The sequence below is a fragment of the Apteryx mantelli genome, chromosome 19, assembly GCF_036417845.1.
Source record: "Apteryx mantelli isolate bAptMan1 chromosome 19, bAptMan1.hap1, whole genome shotgun sequence".
Lineage (NCBI taxonomy): Eukaryota > Metazoa > Chordata > Aves > Apterygiformes > Apterygidae > Apteryx > Apteryx mantelli.
The window spans coordinates 3,841,852-3,863,109 of NC_089996.1; the positions used below are offsets into that span (position 1 = coordinate 3,841,852).

Consider the following 21,258-nt stretch of genomic DNA (forward strand, 5'->3'; position numbering starts at 1 on the left):
AGGGGGCTCACTTAGCGAGGAACTTGGCTTTACATTGGACACATCTCCTTTTTTTGCAAACTTCATCTACATTTTCCTGAGAAATGTTTATGGTTTGGAGGTCGCTGACATAATTTTAAACATCTGCTCAGCTCAGAAAGGGAGAGATTGTAATTGTTTTCACCGTGGCCCTCTTAAGCCTCGGTTATTTCTCTTATGCACAGTGATTCATGTGTCACACTCTTGCTTACTTCAAGCATCTTGAAAAGCACAAACAGCAATTATTTCAGAGGCAGTGAAAGTAAACAGCACCACACCTGCCACTCACACACTGTCACTGGGACTTTAAAGTTGACTCTTGACTTTAATTTTTCATGTGCATGGTAAGAACAGCCTTGACAGTGCTGGGGAAGGAGGTTTTGTCTTTAGTCTCTGCAGTCAAGCAGGCAGGGCAGATTTAGACATGCAGGTCCTAGCTTCATATCTGCTTGGAAAGGACCAGGAGAGAGGCTGGGAAGGTCACCTTCCACGTGTTGCCTATGTTGCCATTGGCCTTTTGAGGGTTTTCACTGTTTTACCAATAATGCAAATACTTTTCAATAGTTGGAGTGCCCTGATAGCGAGGGTGCTGCTCTGTGCTGATGGTCTGACTGCTGGCTCGTCTCTGTGTATGATGAGATTGAGCATGTCTGGGTTCTTGGCCTGGCTCAGCAGGGCTGTAGATCAACAGAAAGAGATGGCAGTTGTTCAAAGCTTTGTCTTGTTTTCTTATATCGCTCCAGGAGCTGACAACTGGGGTGTCTTCTGAAAACTGTGATTGAGCTAAAAGTGTTCAAAAATATGCTTTTCTTTAATATGTGTGTACGGCGCCTGACAGTCCTGTACATTACTCTGCTAAATGGGACCTTCTTCCCATACAAAGCCTGAAATGGAGGTACAGTTTGATGTTGTCTCTGGAAAAGGGCTGAAGTCAATGACAGGATGAGTGATTTATAGAAGTTTCTATTGTTTGAAAACTCAACCTATTTCTCTACAAAAAACGCCATCAGACAGACCAACGAGGCAAGGGAAGTGAACCTTTGTATTACCAATATATGAAACAAACTGGGCTGCTTTTCAAAAATGAAGGAGAAATTCAAGGGCTGCCAAAATGCATTTTGGTGGGGAAAGCAAGAAGATGAGCCATTTCTACAGAAAACAGGCCAGGTTTTGCAGTTGTGAGTTCACCACCTCTAGAGAGAAGCACACAGAAATTTGCATCACATGAAATACTTCTTTAATAAGCAAGTATGCCCCTCCCCAAGGGAAGGAAGAAAATCAGTGTGCTTGTTTTCTAAATGGGCTTGCTGGAAAACATGCAATCCCATTTGCAAAAAAAGTTCAGGGCAAAGCTCTTGCAAGAACTTGTTTTGTAGAGGCCTTAGTTTTAGGATACTAAAACACAGATTTTGGGTTCTGTGTCCTTTGGAAATCTGACACCTGTTGTGGATTCTGCCCTCTTAAATTCTAGCTATAAAGTCTCAAAGATTTAGTAAAAGGACCTTTGGAAACATATTTGCAGAAGTGGGTTCAGCATGTTATGTCTTCTCCAGGGGAAAAAAAAAAAAAATAGTATCCTGAGTTGTAGAATAACGAAATCTGGTTTCTTGCAGATTTGGATCCTCTGTCCTCTATATTTCCCCTCCTGCAGTAATATCACTTGTCTCCTCACCAAGGAAGAGGGAGGAAGCTTGTGGCCAGTCCAGGGCTGCACACGACTAATCCATGGCTACACGACCTGGCTGTTTGGCTGGTGTGCATGTAGTTACTGGCCAGCGTGTATGTGTGTGCTGGCTGGACAAGATGATCTGTTATTTAAGTTTTTTCAGCCTTTCCCCGCTGTACAGTCACTGAATCCAGGAACTCCCTTCCCTTTACCCAGGTGCTGATTTCACAAAACTTGTGGGGGACTCTGTCTTTGAGGCTTCTACCATGTCTCGCACACAACTGGTACTGGCCAACTGCATGAAAACTTATTTGGGGTGTGGAGCCCGCCAGGCAGCGTGATCACAGAAGCCTTGTTTCTTTACAAAACTTAGCTAAAAATAGGAAATGATGCAGTTGGGTCATGGCAAAATTTGAAGCCCTAAATAGTATTTTTATTTTATTTTAATCCTAGGTCCCTAAGGAGAAAGGGATGGTGTGCTTGTATGGGTGTGTATGTGCATGTGCATGTGTTTGTTTATTCTTCCATATTCACTCCTGCACATTAATTTTTGGACCCGTGGGCCAATTTCAGCAAAATATGACATCTTGATAGTGGTCTGAAAAAGATTTTAAATCTCTAAAATTGTCTGGAAATAAGCAGCTCAAAAGAGAACGGGATTTTTATTAATAGCTGCACTGAAGAGAAGACTGACATCCAAGCTCAATCCTTAGTAGACATCAGAGAATCCACATAGGTGAATGATATAAATTTTCCAACCACAGAAGAGGTTTCAATCGCAGCACATCCTTTATTGTGCACCAGAGAATCCAACTGCAATGCAGAAATCCCCAGGAAACTACCCTGTGTTGGTTCTGCTGCTTACAGAAAAATTCATCCGGTCTGTTTGTTTGTTTATTTTATGTTTTTTATGGAGAAGCCACAGGGCATGACATTTTAAATTAGTATTACATTGCCATAGGAAATGGTGAGAAAGGGCAGAGAAATTGCCCTTACTTGGCAATGAAAGGCCTTTAAAAAACCAAGTCAAGCCTATGCTCTGGTGAACGGAGCATTGAAGAAGCTCTGACCATGGAAAGCATGGGACCATGGAGCTGTGTGCTAGGCAGCCCTCTCAGGAGGCAAAGTGAGGATTTGGGAGGTTACCACCATCTGCCAGTTGCCCCAGGTATCTCTCTGAGGTTTTGTGTTCAAACATAGTGCTGGCTGCCGGACTGCTGCACGTTCCTGTAGGGGATTTTGGGTTACATGCAAATAAAGGCTGTATGAATATAGGATCCAAAAAGGGCCTGGTTTTCATACGATATCAAAGATGGGAATCACCTCACCTAACTGTAGCTGGCTAAAAGACATCCAACACTAAGCTGTTCACCCTAGCATCTCTTTATAATCAGTGGCAAGAACAGAGAAACCTCCCTCCGTAGGCACCTCATCCTAAGGTAGGCTGGATGACCTGTCCTCTGGGATGATTGCTTCTTGCCATGGGCTTCAAATGGAGCTTAGGGTGACCGGTTCAGATTTTGTCATGTAACTTTTAGACACTCTACTTAAGGCAGGTGAATATCACTCAAGCTGTTCTAGTCTACAGCAAAGAATTTTGGAAAAGAGGTGTTTCAGTGGAGGATTTAGTCCACCTCTACTGACAAGGTCAGCTCAAGAAATGAGTAGGTTATGCCACCACCCCACTGCTGTGAAGTCCTTGCTTGGCTCTGAAGCATCTGACAGGGTTGGGACACTACCAGTATCCCAATCTGAGGGACCTTAAATCTGACTATGCATCTCTGAAAATAAAATGCAAATAACTTGTTGCATGGAAATCATGATTATGGCCAGCACCCAGTTACTGTAGGTGTGCTCTGAGGCTGTGCATTTCCTTTTGCCCAGTAAGGGAGACTTTCGGATGTGCTCAATGGTGGCTAACTGGTTTCTATGAAAATTTTAGCACTCCCTAGAGTGGCAGCAAAGGGAGAAGAAGTTATATCAGATGCTGGAAATCCTATCTGGTATGAGCCCTTCTGGTTATGTTGTCAAATAAAGATGACATATATAAATTCTTTTTCTTTGCTTTTTATTTGCTGATGTTCTCAACATGATGTGCATAGGTAGCTAAACTGTTGTCACTGGTCAAGTCCAGCTGATTTTTGCAATGAAATTTTTTGCTTGGGGTTAGGATGATTTTCTTGTGATATATTAAGAGAATATGGCAACCCCTAATTCTCCTTTTTGCCATTTCTATGTGCAGCAGTATGCCCAAGTGTGGGGGTTGTGAACAAACGTACACTTGCTTTTTTTGGGTGCTCTGCCTTGATTGTATTTTCACTCTTTCTGTTATTTCTGAGCACTGTATAAGTTACGAAACTTGAGTAAAGAATCCAGCAATGATGTGGCCTGTTTCAAACAGAGATGCTCTTTCTGTGTTGGGACTGGGATGTTGGAAAGACTGACTATTCACACTTGCTTTTGTCATAAAAACTGCTTTTACTAACTCCAGCGTGGCTTAGTAATACCTCTGCAGACATCCTTAGCGGTTCCAAATACCCTTTTGCTATGCTCTCTGCAATTGTTTATTTTATGGTGTCGACTACTTTGTATTGTTAGGACAGCATTGCAGGCCAATATTTTACTTGGCAAAATCTTTCAGTCACAAGCTCCGTCTCTCAGAATTTCCCACTGTGAGTGAGCAGCAAAACCTAAGCGTGCTCTTACAGCCGCTAAGGACTTCTGGGTAAAAGAGGGGGATTAGCAAAGATGTGAGCTCAGCCGCTTAGGCTTTGCACACAGCAAACGGGCTGATATACCAACCGTAACTTAAAAGTGCTGCAAGATGATGCTTGGGACTCCTCTCCAGCGTCTACAGCTGTGAAGTGCTACAGCACGCTGCTCGCTGCTTTATTGGAGGCTTGAGACCCAAACCAGTTGGAAATTTGAAATTAAAACCTATCCCTTATGTAATTTATTTGTCATCACTGAGGTGTGGATGCACACCCCTGCATGGGTGTGTGCATACACAGGTGCAAACACCAGTTGATGGGTGGAGAGAGTTGTGTGTTTGTGGACTCGGTAGTGTGAAGTTTCTCTTCGCTCATTAAAAAGTGCTAAAATTCCAGTCTTAAATGTGATGGGTCATATTCTGCAGACAGGTAGAGGAATGGGCTGTGTGACTCTGGAGAGGGGGATTCAGACACTGGTCACTGCAATGGGGGGCTTGAGCTGGATCCTCGCAGGGGGTCCAGCAGTTATTCTGGCAGCTGGGCATCGGCTGAACGCTGAGGTGTCTCAGCCTCACTGTCTCGCTGCCGTGCCCTTTAATTTAGAGTATGATGCTGCAGGAATTATCACTCTCTTTTATTGAAGCCTCAAGATATATTTTCCCAAAGTCTGTTGTCAGACTGTTGCGTCAGTTTGCTCTGGAGGAACCTTGTCCCCACGGTTTTCCAGAGAAGCCACTGTGTCCTGGTGAATCAGAGTAGAGAACTGTTGCAATGAGTTGTAAGGCAGAGGTTACAGCAATTATAGCAGCCAAATGCATAATCACAGGAAGGCCCTGTCCATCCCATGGCAGGATACGCTTCCTACGCTCTCTGGCTCGTGATGGAAATCTTCTCCAGCCTTGTAGCTCCAGCCATTTTTAAGAGAGCTCCTTCCCCAGCAAAGGGCTTTTTCTCTCCTGCCAAACAAGCTCCTTGACAGTGGCAACAGCAGCACTGCGCTGGGACACAGTGCCTGGTCTGGAGGATCCTCGGGCCACAGGCAGTCTCACAGGTCAGAAGAGGCTCGGCCAGGTAGCTACGTCTAAAAGCCAGAGGACGAGGGACTAAATCAGTCAATGGTGGATTAGTCCTGATTACCTAGAAATGAATTACTGCAGCTCACAGCTTTCTTTAGGCAGAAGCAGGATCTAACCCTGAATTGCCAGAGCAGGGAAGAGTGGGCTGTGTTTCGTCCCTGAAGGACGCTGAGGGTTATTTTGGCGGAATGCAATGGAAAAAGCATGGCCTGTGGCTGCCTTCGCAACTCTTGGCTGTGCGGATAACAAAGTTTGCCTCCTGGCCTGCCAGGCCTTTTCGCCTTCATTAGCACAAACATATTCCGGAGCCTTTTTTTCCAGTCTCCTCCTGGTTGCTCTTTGTCCCTTATGTCCATGCTGACGGGAGCATCCAACAGATAAGAAAGTGGCGCAAGTTACATTTCATATCATGTATGGCTGGAATTTCAGTGCTGCAGGGTCAGCTTTAAATTATCCCTGGAGGGTTGGTTGTGTTTTATAAGCTGGATGGCTTGGCTCGCAGCCGTTTTGATTTTTCCAAATAGTATAAATCTATAGACGTTTGCCTTTGGCGCAGAAAATCTCCCCACTTCGAAGTCAAGAATAATTATTTTCCCAGAGCCAAGGTCAGCAGCTGGAGTCAAATAATGGAATAACCCCCCCTACTTTTGTTGCTTTTCACATGATTTTTTTTTTTAATAGTAATTTCACTGCATTAGCATCTGCCCCTTGCTCCCATAACAGCCCAGCCAGATTCCCTTAACCCAGGTAGGGGAAGAGCTCCCAGGATCATCCAAAAGGGCAGCAATTTCTGCTAGAGATGACCCCCCCCACATCAAACAGGCCATATGTGTAATAGCCTGGAAAAACACCCCCACCTTCTCCAGCTTCCTGAACAAACCTTCAGAAAACCTGAGCTGAATTAGTCACAAAAAAAGTTGTATCAAGACAAAAGCCCAGCATGTTTAGTAATAGCTGTTGTCAGAATGGATGATTTTGTAATGCTTGCTTGCTCTTCACCTTAACAGTTCTGGTAACGGGGGAGAGGAGCAGGGAGGGAAAATGAGGAATGATTTGGAAATTTTCATATGACAACTCGAGTTCTGCCATTGCACAACTGGCATCTCCCCATTAAAAGGAGCTCAGAATGTCACTGGAGGCACCTCCAAAGGCCATCAACACTGGCATGGACACCTGGGTCACCTCTGGAGCTGCTCTTCTTGCTCCATGAAGTATAGAGAGAGCATCTGGTGACTGGTCCGACTCTGGTGTTGTAGGGAAATGTCTACAAAAAAATGAGGTGACCGTGGTGCTCTGCACTGGAGCATTCAGAGGGTTTTTGGGGAATTGAAGAAGGGCACCATGTTGCAGAAGCGATTTTGTCAGAGGGGTAGGGATGCAAAACAGGATGCTGATTCTGCTGGTTTGGCTTAGACCAGGCTCCTTGGTTAAGGAGGGTGTCTTCCAGACCAGGGATGCTAATTGTGAGACCCAGGGACTGGAACTGATTTCAAACATTTTCATTTGGAGCTTCTTCATGTTTTCATAAGTTTTCCTGTCCTGGGGGAATATTTAAGGTTTTATAAAATGTTTCCAAATTACTCTGAAAACTCACTTTTTTTTTTCTTTTGGTGAACTAGAAACAGTGTGGTTGACATCCATTGAAACGTTTCATTTAGATTCCTACCTTTCTGGAGAGATTTTTGTATGCAAGTAGCTTGCACTGAAAATGGCAATTTCTGTTTGGGGAATTGGGCAATGCTAAAATTCTTTCCCAGAAGAATTTGGAGGGGACCACGTTCTAGCCCTGCTCCTTCCAGAGCCATCAGAACATCCTTACTCAGCCACCGTGCAGCCCTATCTCAGCCCTTCAGACAGCTCACAGCCTCGAGACCGTCCTGCCTCTTCTGCGTTGGGTGAAGGATGAGCTCCTTCTGTCTGAGAGCTCGGGATGCAGCAGGAAAATTCCCCACTGCTGGCCTGACCAGTCCTTTGGAGGCGAACACAGTGCACTGCATATGTGCAGAATGTTATAAGCTATATCTAGGACGATTTTCCTTCTCAAGGCTGTTGAATTGATTAAGGACTGTTATTTCAGGCATCTTTTCCCTCTGCTACCCAAAGCCCATTAACATGGAAAACAAACCCTGCGCTCTCTGAGCACACAGATCTTTTTGGTCTGGACCAGCTTGTGTCAGAGCGACGCAACCCAAAAACCAGTAGGAGTAATTTGACTGATACTCTGCTGCCAGAAATACCGAAGGTTAAAATAATTCTTGGCAAGATCTCCCTCTCCTGCTGCTCCCAGGTGTGGGATACGCTGATCCCAGCACTGCCTTTACTGCTTTGGCCTCTTGGGTATTTGTGAAGCAATTCGTGGCATAAGAAAAACAAAGGGCAAGGAGTCACAGACGGAGAAAGATGGGCTGGACTTGCACCAGTGCAAATCTCCTTCTCCTCCTACCTCCCTCCGCATGCTCTTGGCTGGGTGAGGCTTTAGCAGGATTGTGGGAGCACTGTGGAGTCCCGCTCAGCCCAGGCCATGTCCTGCCAGGGCTTTCCTGAATGCAGCCCAGGGTTTCGCCCAGGGATCACTTGGACTCCGTTGCTCTTAGCTGCAGTCGTGGTGTTCCCATCAGCTATTCCCTGCAAGCCAGGCCAGGCTTCCTGGCTGTGTGAAATGGGGAAGATTTGCACAGACAGTTCAGACAAAGATAACGAGGGGCAAAAAAACCCTTATGTACTGAAAAACACAGCAGATGACTGAGGGAAGATGAGACATATCATTTCTCCAGCATGGTGACATCTTTGCTCCACATCCGTAGTTCCATGTTAGCATGCCTTTTCTCTCCTTTTTTATTATTATTTGTGTGTCAATATTGAAGATGTTATTTGAAATCTTTTGAATATGGTTAATATATTTCCCCCTTCAACAGTCCTGGTGCTGAGCTGTATACCTTGGGTAAATAGTGGGTTGTATTCTGTTCTCGCCCGACTAAGAGTTGACCCATGAGGTTGCCTTGGGTGTTAGAGTCAATAAGAAGGGCTTGAGGGAAGGGTAGTAGGTGAGGTCCCTGGAAACCTCAGTAAAAGACTGCGGTTTCCACACCAGTATTTAGTGTGAGGTTGGGTAATTCACTTCTTCTTTCCTTGTCTCTCTTTCAGATCTGTTAAATAATGATAATAATGATTCCTCCCTTGCAAGGCAGCTTAACACTTGGGTGATTGGCCTTATTAAATATTTTAGAGGAACGGGCATTTTTGTGAAACAGCTGGACTTTTGGCTGGTGTAATTTAGGATGGTTTTGTCACAGGCAGTTACAGCAGAGCTGTTTTACACAAGCTGCAGATGTGCCCCAAGACATTTGCTTTGCAGCTTTATGCATGGGCAGGTCATTTTGTAATGTACAAATACAGTTTTCAAATGTATTGAATCTGTCTCTGTAAAAAGCTTTCTGATCAATGGATACATCATGTTTCAGTTTAACACATAATAAAACTTTTCATCTTCAAAGCGCTCGCTAGGGATTGCCTTGATCAAGCCTCAAAATATCCCCTGGGCGTCAGGCAGCTTTTATTATCCTCATTTTACATAGTGGGAAACCAGTGCTGAGGTTAAGGTTAAAATTTTGGAAAGCTATCTCTAATTCTCAGTTTTTTAGTTCCTATCCTAGTCCTGCAGTGTGCCAAGGGTGCTGTCACGAGATCTGCCAGTGCTCAGTAACTGTGTAGATTAGACTTGATGCGCTGGCCGTAATCTCAGGCCACTTCTGGACATCTTGGTCTGATCTTCCCATGAGGAATGGGAGGGTCTGGGCTGGGGCAGGGCAGTGGCAAAGCTGAGGCTGGGAGGGAAGGAAGAGCAGATGGTGGCTGCCCACGAGCAGTAGTAGTTTCTGTTGGGAACATCAGCCAACGGCACCTTCAGGTACTCAGCTTGCCTCAGAACTACCAACTCCTGCAGGGCAGGAGGGGCAGATCTGGAGATTTTTAGTTTTTGTGCACACTGGGCAGTGCCCTTTGCTGTTCATTGTAATTCCGGGTATCAGATTAGCAACTGTTGCCCTAAGGGAATGGGGCCAACTGCTCGCCAGCCTATTTCTCCATTGCTTTGCACCTGGTGTTGTTTTCCCTGCCTGGCCCGAGTGGGTGTATAATGGTTCCCACTCTGATTTCTCATGCACCATGTGCTGGTAAACAAGGGCCAGGATGGTCTGGCTCGCAGAGCTGTGAAGAACACCCATTCCTGAACAGTCTGTATCACTAATATGTGCTTTGTATCCGTGGGTCATTCCCCATCCAAGTATCCACAGAGAGAGTTGCACTCTTTGTGTAAGCAATGTAACTGAGTCATGCTTAAAAGATGTCAGTAAACACTTAGCAAAAGAAAAGCTCTCCCTGGCCATTCTCACAGCCTAATGAGACACGGATTTATTTAGGAGGGTGAGCAGGATATGTATTTTCCAAATAATGGGATGGGCACCCACAAGGTTTGTTCACGTCAGGCTGCCCAAGGTGTGGTTATTTAGAGATAGGAGCCCCTCCAAATGAAGGCGGTCCTGGACTCTTTTTGTTTTAAATGGTGTGTACGGAGTGTGATGTGTCCCTTGCTCGAAGCCTTGGGAGTTTGTAAGATTTCTGGGGGGATGAGAAGTCTGCACCAAGTCTGACTCCTTTGGGAGGTGACTTCTGATTTCGTTTAGCTTTACACACTTTTTGTGCTAATAGAAGTTAAAACGGAAGTAACTCCAGATTCGCTGTGGTTCACAGTTTCAGAAAGGTTTTGAAGAAAGACCGTTGCAAAGTCTGTGCAAAATTTAAATCCTGATTAAGCCCTCTTTTGGAATTTAAATGTCACTTATGGGTTTTGAGGGGTAAGGCGTGTGGGGAACTTCTCGGTGGTAGAAGAAGAGAGAGTCCTGGGGAGACCTGGAGTGCATCAGTAAAACACTGCTGGAGTCCAAACTTTTCGACAAAAAGACTAAAACAAAAGCTAATTGTGGGAAGAGGATGTGGATAAGCAAAAAGATACATTGGCCGAGATACAGTGGGCCCAAGAAAGGGGTAACCCAGATAAGACTCCCATCGTTAAAGCCATGGATGAAATACAAGACAGAAGACTTGGCGTACTGGGGAGATTTCTGGTCAGATTTGATGTGCCTTGACATTACTGGCCACAAACATGCTTATTTCAATTTAGAGCTATCGGTCTTTTATATTCATGGAGATGCCAAGTTAGTGGCACTTGCATTAAGTTAGTGGGAAAGAAAAATTCTCTAAACAGTAGTGTAATGTTTGCTCAGCATTTGATCTGATATCAGCATCTCTTTGAAATAGAATTGGCTTCCCCCCCCCCCCCAATCTGTGTTGTCAGCTCTGAAGTTTGCTGGACCAGTTTATCTGTCCCCTTGCTGCATATCCACTGGCAGGATCTTATTCTTAGATACCAGTCAAACTTGAATTCCTCTCCATCTTTTCCACCTTCATTAATATTGAAAAAAGTTTTCCTACTGAAAAAGAGACCAAAGAAGTGTGTAAGAGACAAAGCAACATTGGACTGGAAGGGCAGGAAGAAATGGTGCTGCGCAGACATTAAGGCAGGCAACTGTAGTCGGAATTTTGGCCCCACTGAAATTAGTGGCAACATTTGCATTGGCTTCAGCTGCGCTGAGATATACCTTAATCTATCACAGATCATAACCCTTTGCGGCTTCTTGTGTGAGTAGCATGGATATGGGTTTCTAGGCTTCAGGCGAGTCTGATCATGGGTTGGTTTACAGCTGTCTTACTGAAATGAATTGCAAAAGTCTTATTGACTTCAGTGCGACCAGGTTTGGGCCCTTAGGCAATCTTGGCCTTTTAGTCAGTCGAGATCAAGTGTGGTGTGAAATCAGCACCTGATGAATCATCTCTTAGGATATAATTTTTGCTATTGAAGGGAAAGGGGTGTCTTTGACAACCTAATATGATTCTTCCCTCTTTAACTACTAAGAAACTAATCTATCTAAATCTTCTAGCAGCAGACATCTGAAAAACGCTGTAAACTGTCATGCCACGAATGTGGCAATGTGCTGTAAAAATAGCTTTACACTGAAATGTTATTTTATTACAGCAGTTGCTATAGTTTCTGTTTCTGGCAGAGATTCCCCCCCAGCAAACCTTGGCTTTAAAGGGGGTGTTATAAGTCAGCTGTTGTGATTCACATTAGGTTGAAACTTGGAATTAGGACACCCATATGTAAAACTCATCCCCTTCGTGTCTGCTGAACTTTCTCGAAGCGTGTGCACGTGGCTTGTGCACAAGAAAAATACCATCTCAGTTTCACTGACTGCCATAAAAGGTCCCTTTCTGGGTTGCAGGCAATGGAGCATCACCGCATGGCAGAAGCAGTCCTAAAAGCAGCCAAGCAGAGGAATGAATCAGTTGCCCACCCAGGTGCGGTCATGTGGGCTGGAATACCAACGCGGAGGTCAAGCTCTTCTTTATTACCTTCTCTCTCTCTTGTATGCTGTATTTTGTTCTTTCTGAAGTGACAAGGTAGAAAACAAGAAAACCCATGTGTGTCCCTGGATCTCTGTACAACTTCTATCTGCCCTGAGCAGCGAGATGTGGAAGCTGCAGAGAAAATGGGAGAGCAGAGCATGCATTTAGCACCCAGGTCCCTGCTCAGAGTGAATGGGCTGGGTAGGTCACAACATGGAGTGCGTGCAGCAGCAGGAAAGAAGGCAGATGTGGAGAAATTCCCCTTTGTCACCCCAGCATCACCAGGCAAAATGCCAGCCTGAAGTGCTGGCATATCTTCCACCTCTTGTGAGCTGTGCAGAGGTATGGAGGGGCTTGTGCTGGCTTCTCTGCAGAAAGCAGATGTTCTCATAGGGCTTATTCAGGCAGATTGGAGGCCAAGATATGGACAAAATGGCCAAATTTTTCTTTTCCTGAAAATGTTTCACAGTCATTTTTGATTAGAAAGGAGCAAGTAGGTTCCCCCCCCCCCCCCAGTTAGCAAGAAGCAAGCCAGCTGTAGAAATATCTCACCTGGAGCTCAATGCATTTTGTAAAGGTGGAGAGGGCTATCTTATTAGAGCTGAAAAGACTGTGGCATGACCAGGTTATGCGACTTGGTCAAGACTGAGGGCGAACAAGGGACAGGACGCACGTCTTGGTCCCTTTGTCTTCAGGAGTGAGATCCTGGGATCTCCTGAGAGGATGCAAAGTAATGTTATTGGAAAACACTGGAAAAACTGAAGCCTGAAAGTCAATGATTTGTTGGAGTCACCATACAACAAAGCTAAGCAGAAACCACAGTGATTTGTGTCTTGGTCTCTTGCTGTTAATGCAGGTCCTACACACAACCAGACTCATTCTCCTGCTTGGTGTCGGGGTCTCTGCTGCCTTTCTGGCACTGCCACAGAGAGTTGCCAGTGATGGATGGGACATGTCCTTTTGGGGGATGTGGAGCCACATGTAGCTCCTAGTAGTCCTCTGCTCAGAGAGACTCGGATCAGATTTGGCCCTTCTCAGCAACACCTTTCCAAGCTGGGGGAGCTGAAACGCTTCCGTGTGTGCCAAACTCGGCTGTTCTCCTTGCCCTTATTGCAGCCTCCCTCCCCTTTTTCCGTCTCCGCTGCCCACCATCTCCTGCCTGCGAGCGCTCTTCGGTGCGAGGGTTTCGTTGGACCTCGCTTCACAGGGATGGGGCCGCCACTGGAGCTGCTGTTCTAGAAATTATGAGGGGAAACAGTTTCCTAAGAGGGATTTATGGGCTGGAACGTGCACGAGCCAGCTCTGAGGAGCCTGTTTATGGCCTGGCACCGTAGTGAAGCCAGTCCACCTTCAGGAGCGGCTCGCAGTAATGCTGAGCTGGGGAGCCGGGTACATTTCTCTCCACTGACGCCGCTCTGGTGAAAGCCTTGTGTCCTGGCAGCTGCTGAAAAGCATGTGGCTGGCAGGGGCAAACCCGTTCCCTGTTGCCTGCCTGCACCTCGGGACAGTCGGAGCCCGCATTCTGCTTGTGACTGGGTTTTTCGGGACTTCCAAAGGGACAACGTGGCTAGCTCTTCCCCTGACGCTGTCAGTGCAGCCTTTCACAGACACATGCATGCTCAGCAAAGCCCGTTTTAATGTGGTCACATAAATTGAACACCACCACGGCCCCACACAAGAGCTCGGCTGTGTTAGGGCCCAGCGTGCTGCCGGGCGATGCTGCAGGAGGAGACCCACGTTGTAGACAGGTCCCTCAGCAGGTTTCTGTTTGAAGTTTAGGCAAGGTCTGGATGTTTTCTGCTTCTTGCCTTTCTGGGACAAATATGCTCCTGTTGTTTTGGAGCCAGCTGCGTTTTATGCAAACCAGATGCCAGTCCCAGACGGCTGTCAGGTGTTGCTGGTCACCGGCTGGCTCAGGCCACGGTGAAGTTGTGGGCCAGTTCAAGAAAACTGAGGCTCTGTGTGGGTCTGGTTGCTCTCCCCAGGGCAGCAAGGGTGTCCCGGTGGAGGCACCAAGGCCACGTGGGGCCCATGCTACTGTCACGTTTCCAAAAGTTCTCCCACGAGGACCTATCTGAGCTTGTACCTGGTATCTTTAGGAAAGGGGAGCCTAAGAAATGGTTATTGAGAGAAATGTGAGATGGTCTGCAGAGATCGCAGCCTCTCACTTGCTCCTGCATGGTCCCAGGCAGCCAAGGGGAGATAAGATGTCTTCCTCTTCCTCCTAGGACATGGTTTACCTATGAAAAATGAACTACTGGCCCTGAGCCTTGCCACCAACTCCTTTCCTTGTGGGTTTGTGTGCGCTGCAGCCGTGTTTTGCAGACATCTGGATTCAATAACCCGGTTGATACAGCCCATAAAATTAGAAACCGAATGCTGCAGAAGGCGGAGGTCAGTGAGTGATTCATCCCGATACCATGTGCTGGGGCTGCAGCACTCAGCGGTTAATAATGGGCCGTGCGGGGGGGTCTGCGGGATGCACCCCTGCCCTGGCTCCCGGGGCCCCGGGAGGAGAAGTGGGAAAGCAGGGGGAGGCTCTTGTCTCCTCTGGCACTTGCCCAGCCGCAGAGGGAAGGAGCCAGGGCCAGCCTGGTTCCAATCACGACTCCTGGCACCTTTGCAGCATCCGTTCTCCAAGCGTCCCTCCAAAGTTCGCAGAGGAAGGACTGTCCGTGCTGTAATTGGGATGCTAATGTAGGGCTTGGGCTTGCTTCCTCTGCACAAACTTTTTGTGTAATTACAGGCAAATCGCAACTTTCCTTCTGTCCTACATCTACCACTGTCAAACCAGGACTCCAGCCTACTAAAACCCCGTTTCAAGCGAGCTCCCGCTAGCCAGAGCTCGGTGGTACTGCCAGCCGGCGCTGGGGCTTTGGGGCTGTGAGGCTTGCTTACTGAGGATGGTTTCCCCACCCCAAATGCCTTCACACTCAGGTAGCTCTGCATCACCTCTGTCTTTGGCTAGATCTGGGGAGGGGAGAAGTTTGACAGTCAGATTGCCTCTTTTCAGTGCTCCCGTTGCACAGCTCACTCTGGGTGAGCAGAGTTTGAGCTGCTGTTCAGAGACAGGCCAGCCTGGGCCTGAGCCGAGACCAACGGTGAAGGTTCAGACAGCACAGATATCCTTGTGCCTGCAAGCCAAAAGTGTGCATGCGTGCATGTGTGCTTGCCACCTTTTGACTTAACTTCTGAGCCTTGATGGTACTTGCTCGCTTTGCATTTCCTCCGCAGCCAAGAGAGCTAGAGACTTGCATATTTGCAAAGTGACAGCATGCACAGTGCTGTCTTCAGAGTGCAAAGGCAATTGCCAGAGAAACAAAGTATTATTTTCATCACCACATGTATGGGCGCTGACTCACGCAGAGGCTGCGGGCGATGGGATGGGGAGAGTGGTGAGGGCTCCCAAAGTTCAGAGGAGAGCCAGGGCTGGAGCCCTAGCAAAGGCCCTACGTGCCAGGCTGTCTGGGTTGTCACATGGCGCTCGCTAGAGCAAGCTGTCCCTTGCTGTGTTGTCTGGAAGTTGGCTATCTCAGCAGCGTGTGCTACATGGCTATTTGGGAACAGGCCAAACTGAGGGAAATGCACGGCAGCGCGACTGGTCCTCAGGGCAGGGACTGCTTGCGGGGCTGCTGGCAACAGAAAGAGGCAGTGGTGTTGTGCCAGCCATCCTCCTGGGATGCTGCCCTAGGGAGAGGTGTTTCGTGGAAAGGTCCAAAGGGCCCTTTAATCCTGGAGGGAGGAAGCGGCCTGGATCTGCAGTCCAGAGGACTGGCTCGTTGCGTGCAAACCGGGCATGGGTGACGCCGGCGCTGGGCGGCTGCTCCCCTGGAAGAGTGATGCCTGGGCAATCCTGGCACCCGCTGGCTTTCGTCGGGGGGGCCAGCAAGGTGCGTCGGTGCACTCAATATGCGTATGCGCCGGCCAAACTGGAGAGCTGGGCTAGAGCTTGGAGCTGCTGTCTCGGTTCCTGGAGAGCTAGAAATAGTGTTTGCTAATCCTGATCAGAAAGAAGAGGAGGGGGGTTAAGCCACCCTCTGCAGGAGCGCGGTCTAGACAGGAAGGTTTTTTATAACAATAGCTTTTTGTCCTAATGGTTCTTCCATCTTTACTCCCCCTCCCCGACCTCATCAAGACATTATCAGACCACCGGTCCTGCTGGTGTGAAGTCATGTTTTTCTCTGTTTTTCTAGTACCCTGTAGCCAAGATAATAATCTCTAGAGCCACTTCCTGGGCAAGTTTTTGGATGGATAATATTTGCGGTTTCCCTTGTGTTCACACAAGTATTTATATCTGCGAACACATGGAGCAACTCTGAGCTCTGCTATCGCAGAGAAGCATCTTGTACTTCCAAGCCCCGACGACTCAGAGACTTTTCCTCCCCCTGACTCTTCAGCCCGGGTGAAGCTGTTAATCTCTCAGCCTACGACACACTCCTTCACACCCACCCTACCAAATCCCTTCCTTTGCTGGGAGGGAGTTTGCTGACAGCTTGCGGTGTTTATAGCTACCCAGGTGCTCCCGCGCAGAGAGGTTTTACCTCTCAGGTCACTCTTCAAAGCCCTCCGGGGAGGAGGCACGCTCCATGTCTCCTGGAGGGGCCTGGCTTCCCTGGCTGCGTGCGCGCAGCGCTTGTGAAAGCCCCCTGCACCATTGCGCTAGGATAGTGTTAGCAGCCGGGAGGGGTATCCGGATCCAGGACGCTGCCACCTTCACCCTGCCACGCCGCTCCTGGTGTGCAAACCCCACGGGATATTCTTCCCCCTCCTTCTGTTGCTGCTGTCGGTGGGATTCCCTAATGCAAAGGGGGGGACATGAGACTTTTGCAGAAACCTTAGTGTCCCCAGTGCTGAATGAACGAGGTCTTGTATTTTGCCAGGGGGATCTTGGATGGATTTTGACAGGTTTAGTTGGACTTTTGGGGTTCTGTGCTTCTAAGATTTGATCTTGGATTATAATGCTGGATAGGCAGATGCTGCAATAGCTCATATCTTAGCCATGGGGCAGGGGTGCTCCACAGCCAGCGTACTGTTCACCGCTCTGGCACCCAAGGCAGGAGAGGGGAGGGGAGCCGGAAGGGGACTCAGTAGGTGAGCAGCAGAGCCAGGAGTGAAATCTCGCCTCAAATCGGAGCTCGGTGCTGAGGCCGCTCTGCTGTGCTGCTGCCCAACAGACAGGTTTGGTAATTCATCTTTTAAGTGAAGTTGCCATGGTGGTGGTGGTTTTGCAATGTGGGACCCTCCCTCTGCAGGAGCAGCACAAAGATGGGGCTCTCTGCCATTCAGCAAAGGAAGGCACCTTTGAAATCCTGCTGGTGCAGGCTAAGTGGCAGCAGTTGGTTTGCCTGTGAGAGCGTAACATTTGTTTTCCCTAAAAATGGTGCGAAAAATGCACCTAGAAACGTTCCCATTATGCTTCAGTGCGCTGAAGCACTGCTCAGGGGCTGTGCATGGTTGGCGTCGCATGGGTTTGCAGCGATGGCGGTTAGGCACTTTCTTGATGTGGACCTTGCTGCTTTTAAGGCAAATTTTAATCTGATCTAACTTTGTTGAAGGCAAACTGATATTCCCTGAAGCAGCACAGGCAGGATCAAAGACCAGCGAGATCTTTTTTCTGGAAAGTTTGGATGGATTAGACTAGGCTTTTATAAATACGCAGATCAAGTACATGACCTGTGTTTCATTTCAAGGGTATTTTATTAACTTTATTTATTTATTTGACTTGTCATGGCTTGAGAGTGGCTTGGCTGAAAGGCTTCAGACTTTTAACAGCTTTGGCCTCGGTGCAGGCTTGTGCTGTTAACTAATTTGCAACGGGTTTCTTTAATTATAAATGGTCTTACTTTTTCACATCGTCACAGTCTGCATGGCAGATCTGTCTCTCAGAAACCATGTGCCGGGGCCATGAGGGATTTGCAAAGGCTGCGGTTCAGCTGGGAGCACAGGCATGGCCACACAGGCACTAGGATATCTGCAGACAGGGGACCAGACGTGCATGAGGAACACCAAAGAGAAGTGGTGTGTGGAGCTCCTCAGAAGGTGATGGATGTGTGGTTCTGCTGAAAAATCACACCCAAGTAGTCCCTAATGATGCACTCAGGACCATCAGCTGCAGATGGAAAACATCCATCTTTACCCCTCCCCGATTCAGTTTCTGCTCCGTATATTGTGGTGGCAGACTGCAAATGTTTCCGAGTTTGCGGAGCAGTGGCAAGGCTGAAAACATCCTTGCAGGGTGGCATGGAAGAAGGAAATGCCCAGCCAGAGGAGGAAATGTTTTCATAATTGCCAATGTTTAAAAACAAAACAAAACAAAACACACACAAACAAAAAAACCTCAAAGGCGTTCACGTTGGAACAGGAGCTCAGTTTTGCTGCTGTGTGCTTTATGGCTGGTTTTAGCAACGCCACTCTCCCAGCGCAGGGGCTGCTTGCTGATGTTGCTGCCTTTTGGACCAGGGGAACTGAAGCAGATCAGGCTGCTCTGTGCAAAGGAGCTTTGAAGCTGCATCGCAGGGAAAGATGACCACTGTGACAAAAAGCTGTGCAGCCAGCTCAGGGCACTGGAGAGACCTTTGCGTTTTTGAGACTTAGAGCAGAAACAAGCCACAGAGGGAAGGAGAAGTAAATTAGATGGAATAAATCACATTACGGGGCTTGCTGGTAACTGAGTGCAGAAAGTGAGCAGCAGTAGCTGGGCGACGCTGCAGCTGGCAGGGCTTGGACATGCTGCCTCGCATGGGCAGCACTGAGGTCGGGGAAGCCTCACCTGGACGTGTCATGGCAAGACTGCGGATGTCAGGGTGATCCGACTTGTTGGCACTGAGGACGCTTTCGTCGGAGCCCAGGGGAAGGATTGGGGATTTGAGGTGCTGCTCTGCCAAGGCGGCACCAGCTCGGGCAGATTTAGCTTCAGGGTAGCAGCAGAGCAGCAGCAGCAGTGTGCAGGAGGTGCTCGGGGGGGGGGTCAACCCCCTCCTCCTGTCGTGCCCATGTGGATGCAAGGAAAGTACCCCGACACCAGCACCCAGCGGGGTGATCTGTGCTGCGGTGGTGGCCCCCGGCCACCCCTCATCCTTCCCCCAGCTGGACCTGGAAGGAGCCCTCCGAAAGCCACTGCGGGAGCCTGCAGCATCCCTGCGCCTGGGAGAGCAGCGGCTGGCTGAGTCACTAGGGCTTCGTGCCAGCGGGCCAGCTCCTCAGCGCTGTGGTTTCGTGTCCTGGGCCTGGTCCCAGGGCTGCGACTGGCTCCGGAGCGGCCTGGGTGTGGTGCGTGCGGGGAGCTGCCGGCTCCTGAATCACACTCTGGCTCCGGACGGCCAAACCACATGCGCTCTGAAGCTGCCCGGCTTGGAAATCGAAAAAAAAAAAAAAAAGCTCTTTCCCCTTTGCCCCCAGCTCCAAAATCAAAAGGAGAGTCCAGGAGTTTCACACAGCATCCAGTTTCAGGCAAATGTTTTCTGTAAAGCTAATTGAAAATATTGCCCGGCTCTGTTTCCACTCGCACGAGGCTGCTGCAGAGGCCGGGCGTGTTGGGATGTACCCGCATGTCGCGAGGACGGGGGCAGCGGCAGTCACCCGGCACGCGGCGGTGCAGGAAGGTAGCAGAGCAGTTGCAGCAGGAGCCAGGAGGTTTTGTCAGATCCTCATAAACTCTCGGAGCTTTATGGCAAGTGTTTAACCCCGGAGAATATCCATCCCAAAGAATTTATGATGCAAATGTTTGTCTCGGACTTTTCAGAGGTTAGTGTGAAATGGCTCAAATCATTGGGATTTGGACAGCTTGGGCTGACTGGGATGTGTTTTTTCCCGTGAAAATGTTGTTAGTAAAACCCCTCTCCCTCATACTGATTTCTGTTTTTCCCACTCCCTGTGCACCAGGCCTGGCATTGCCGGCTGTGGGGACTCTCTGCAGGAGATCATCATCCAATGTGATGCAGCTAGACTAAGGCTAAGGGCCTCGGAAGGGCAGGCTGCAGAGCTTCCTAAGTCAGCATCTGAAGGCTTTAGACTGCGATGGGAATGACATTGCTCCTGTTGTACAACCAGCCCTCCTGTGCCCGTCCCAGCAGGTGACTGGGTGCACCTCTCCCAATGATGCAAAGGAGGGGTCTCCCAGCACATGGCTGGACATGGCTTTGGCACAAAACCCAACCCTGAAGCCCTTGGAAACCAGTGTGGTGGAAGAAGGTTGCTGGAACAGTCCATCTGGCCCCTGACCTTGCGTCCCCCGGGAGTCTGGAGTTGTTCAGGTGGCTGGATCGGCTGCGGGCTGCCAGCTGGGCATCCTGCAGCAGGGAGCCGCCAGATGTAGCTCCATCATGGCCCTTTGCTGGTGCAGGTTTCATGCTTATGGACAAGGCCATCAGGCTTCAGTGCGAACGCTCAGGTTTAGGAGCTGGGCACTGACTTTTGGTGAATTATCTTCATATTCTTAATTCTCTGTTCACTTGCTAGTATCACAACAAGAGAGCTTGGAAAAATGCCCAAGCACACCAGAAAGGAATCTAATTTCTTTTTGAGGGAGTTGCTGCAGAAAAACATTTGAGTTATTTGCTAAGCTCTAATAATGATACTTTGCATTTGCATTGCAGCTTCCACCTAAGGGCATCTTGGCACAGCCAGTAATTAAACCTCCAAGTCCTTGTGAGGGAGACAAAGCTCTATTCTTACATTTGACAGACAGCTAAACCTTGGTCCAGGGTCAGATTAAGTGACTTGCTCAGAGATGTACATTGAGTGTGCAGCAAATCCAAAACCAAACAAGAGCCCTGCTCAGCCCCAAGTGACATTTGGGATTCTGGTCCCTCTGCTCTACTCGAGTTGTTTTTTTGTAAGCTTCTGTCATTTGATGGCTGTTCAGAGACATCCCTTCTCAGTACTAAATGCAGGAAGGTCTTTTGTCAGACTTAGACAACAAGGAGAGCTAATTGCAAATTCAATTTTGGTTTAGAAAATACAGCTTGGTCCACATTACCTTAGCAGCCAAAGACCTATCTCTTAGGACTTTGCACCAGTGCTATATTCATTTCAGGTCTGTTTTCTTTAGAGCTTTATGGTCAGTAATTAATGGTATAATTACACATCGACATAATGACAGCTCCTGACATTGCAAAGCTCAGGGGCAGGGCACTGAGTGTCACTCATTGTTCATTCCTGTTTCTTTACTTTGTAGGGCGAAAGCAATCGGCTTCTGAGTTTGTTCAGAACTGGCTGCCCTGGTTCCCAGTGAGGAAAGCTTTGTATGTTGGTGCTGGGGTCAGAAGGCATCAGCACCGTGCAGAAATTAAAACGTGCCTTTGCTCTTCTAGAAAGTCTCCTGGCA

The 21,258-nt window shown here is 48.2% G+C and overlaps 1 long non-coding RNA gene across 4 annotated transcripts in view; it reads left to right on the plus strand.

Moving 5' to 3' along the window:
- Positions 1-21,258, plus strand: part of LOC106499388 (uncharacterized) — a 73,681-nt gene that overhangs the window by 43,981 nt on the left and 8,442 nt on the right. Inside the window, exon 1 of one of the 4 annotated variants that reach the window (XR_001295167.2) lies at positions 5,366-5,466. The exons of the other annotated variants lie outside the window; for them this stretch is intronic. This is a non-coding gene — a long non-coding RNA (uncharacterized lncRNA). Of the gene's footprint in view, positions 1-5,365; positions 5,467-21,258 lie in introns of those variants that run through there. 4 annotated transcript variants of the gene reach the window in all.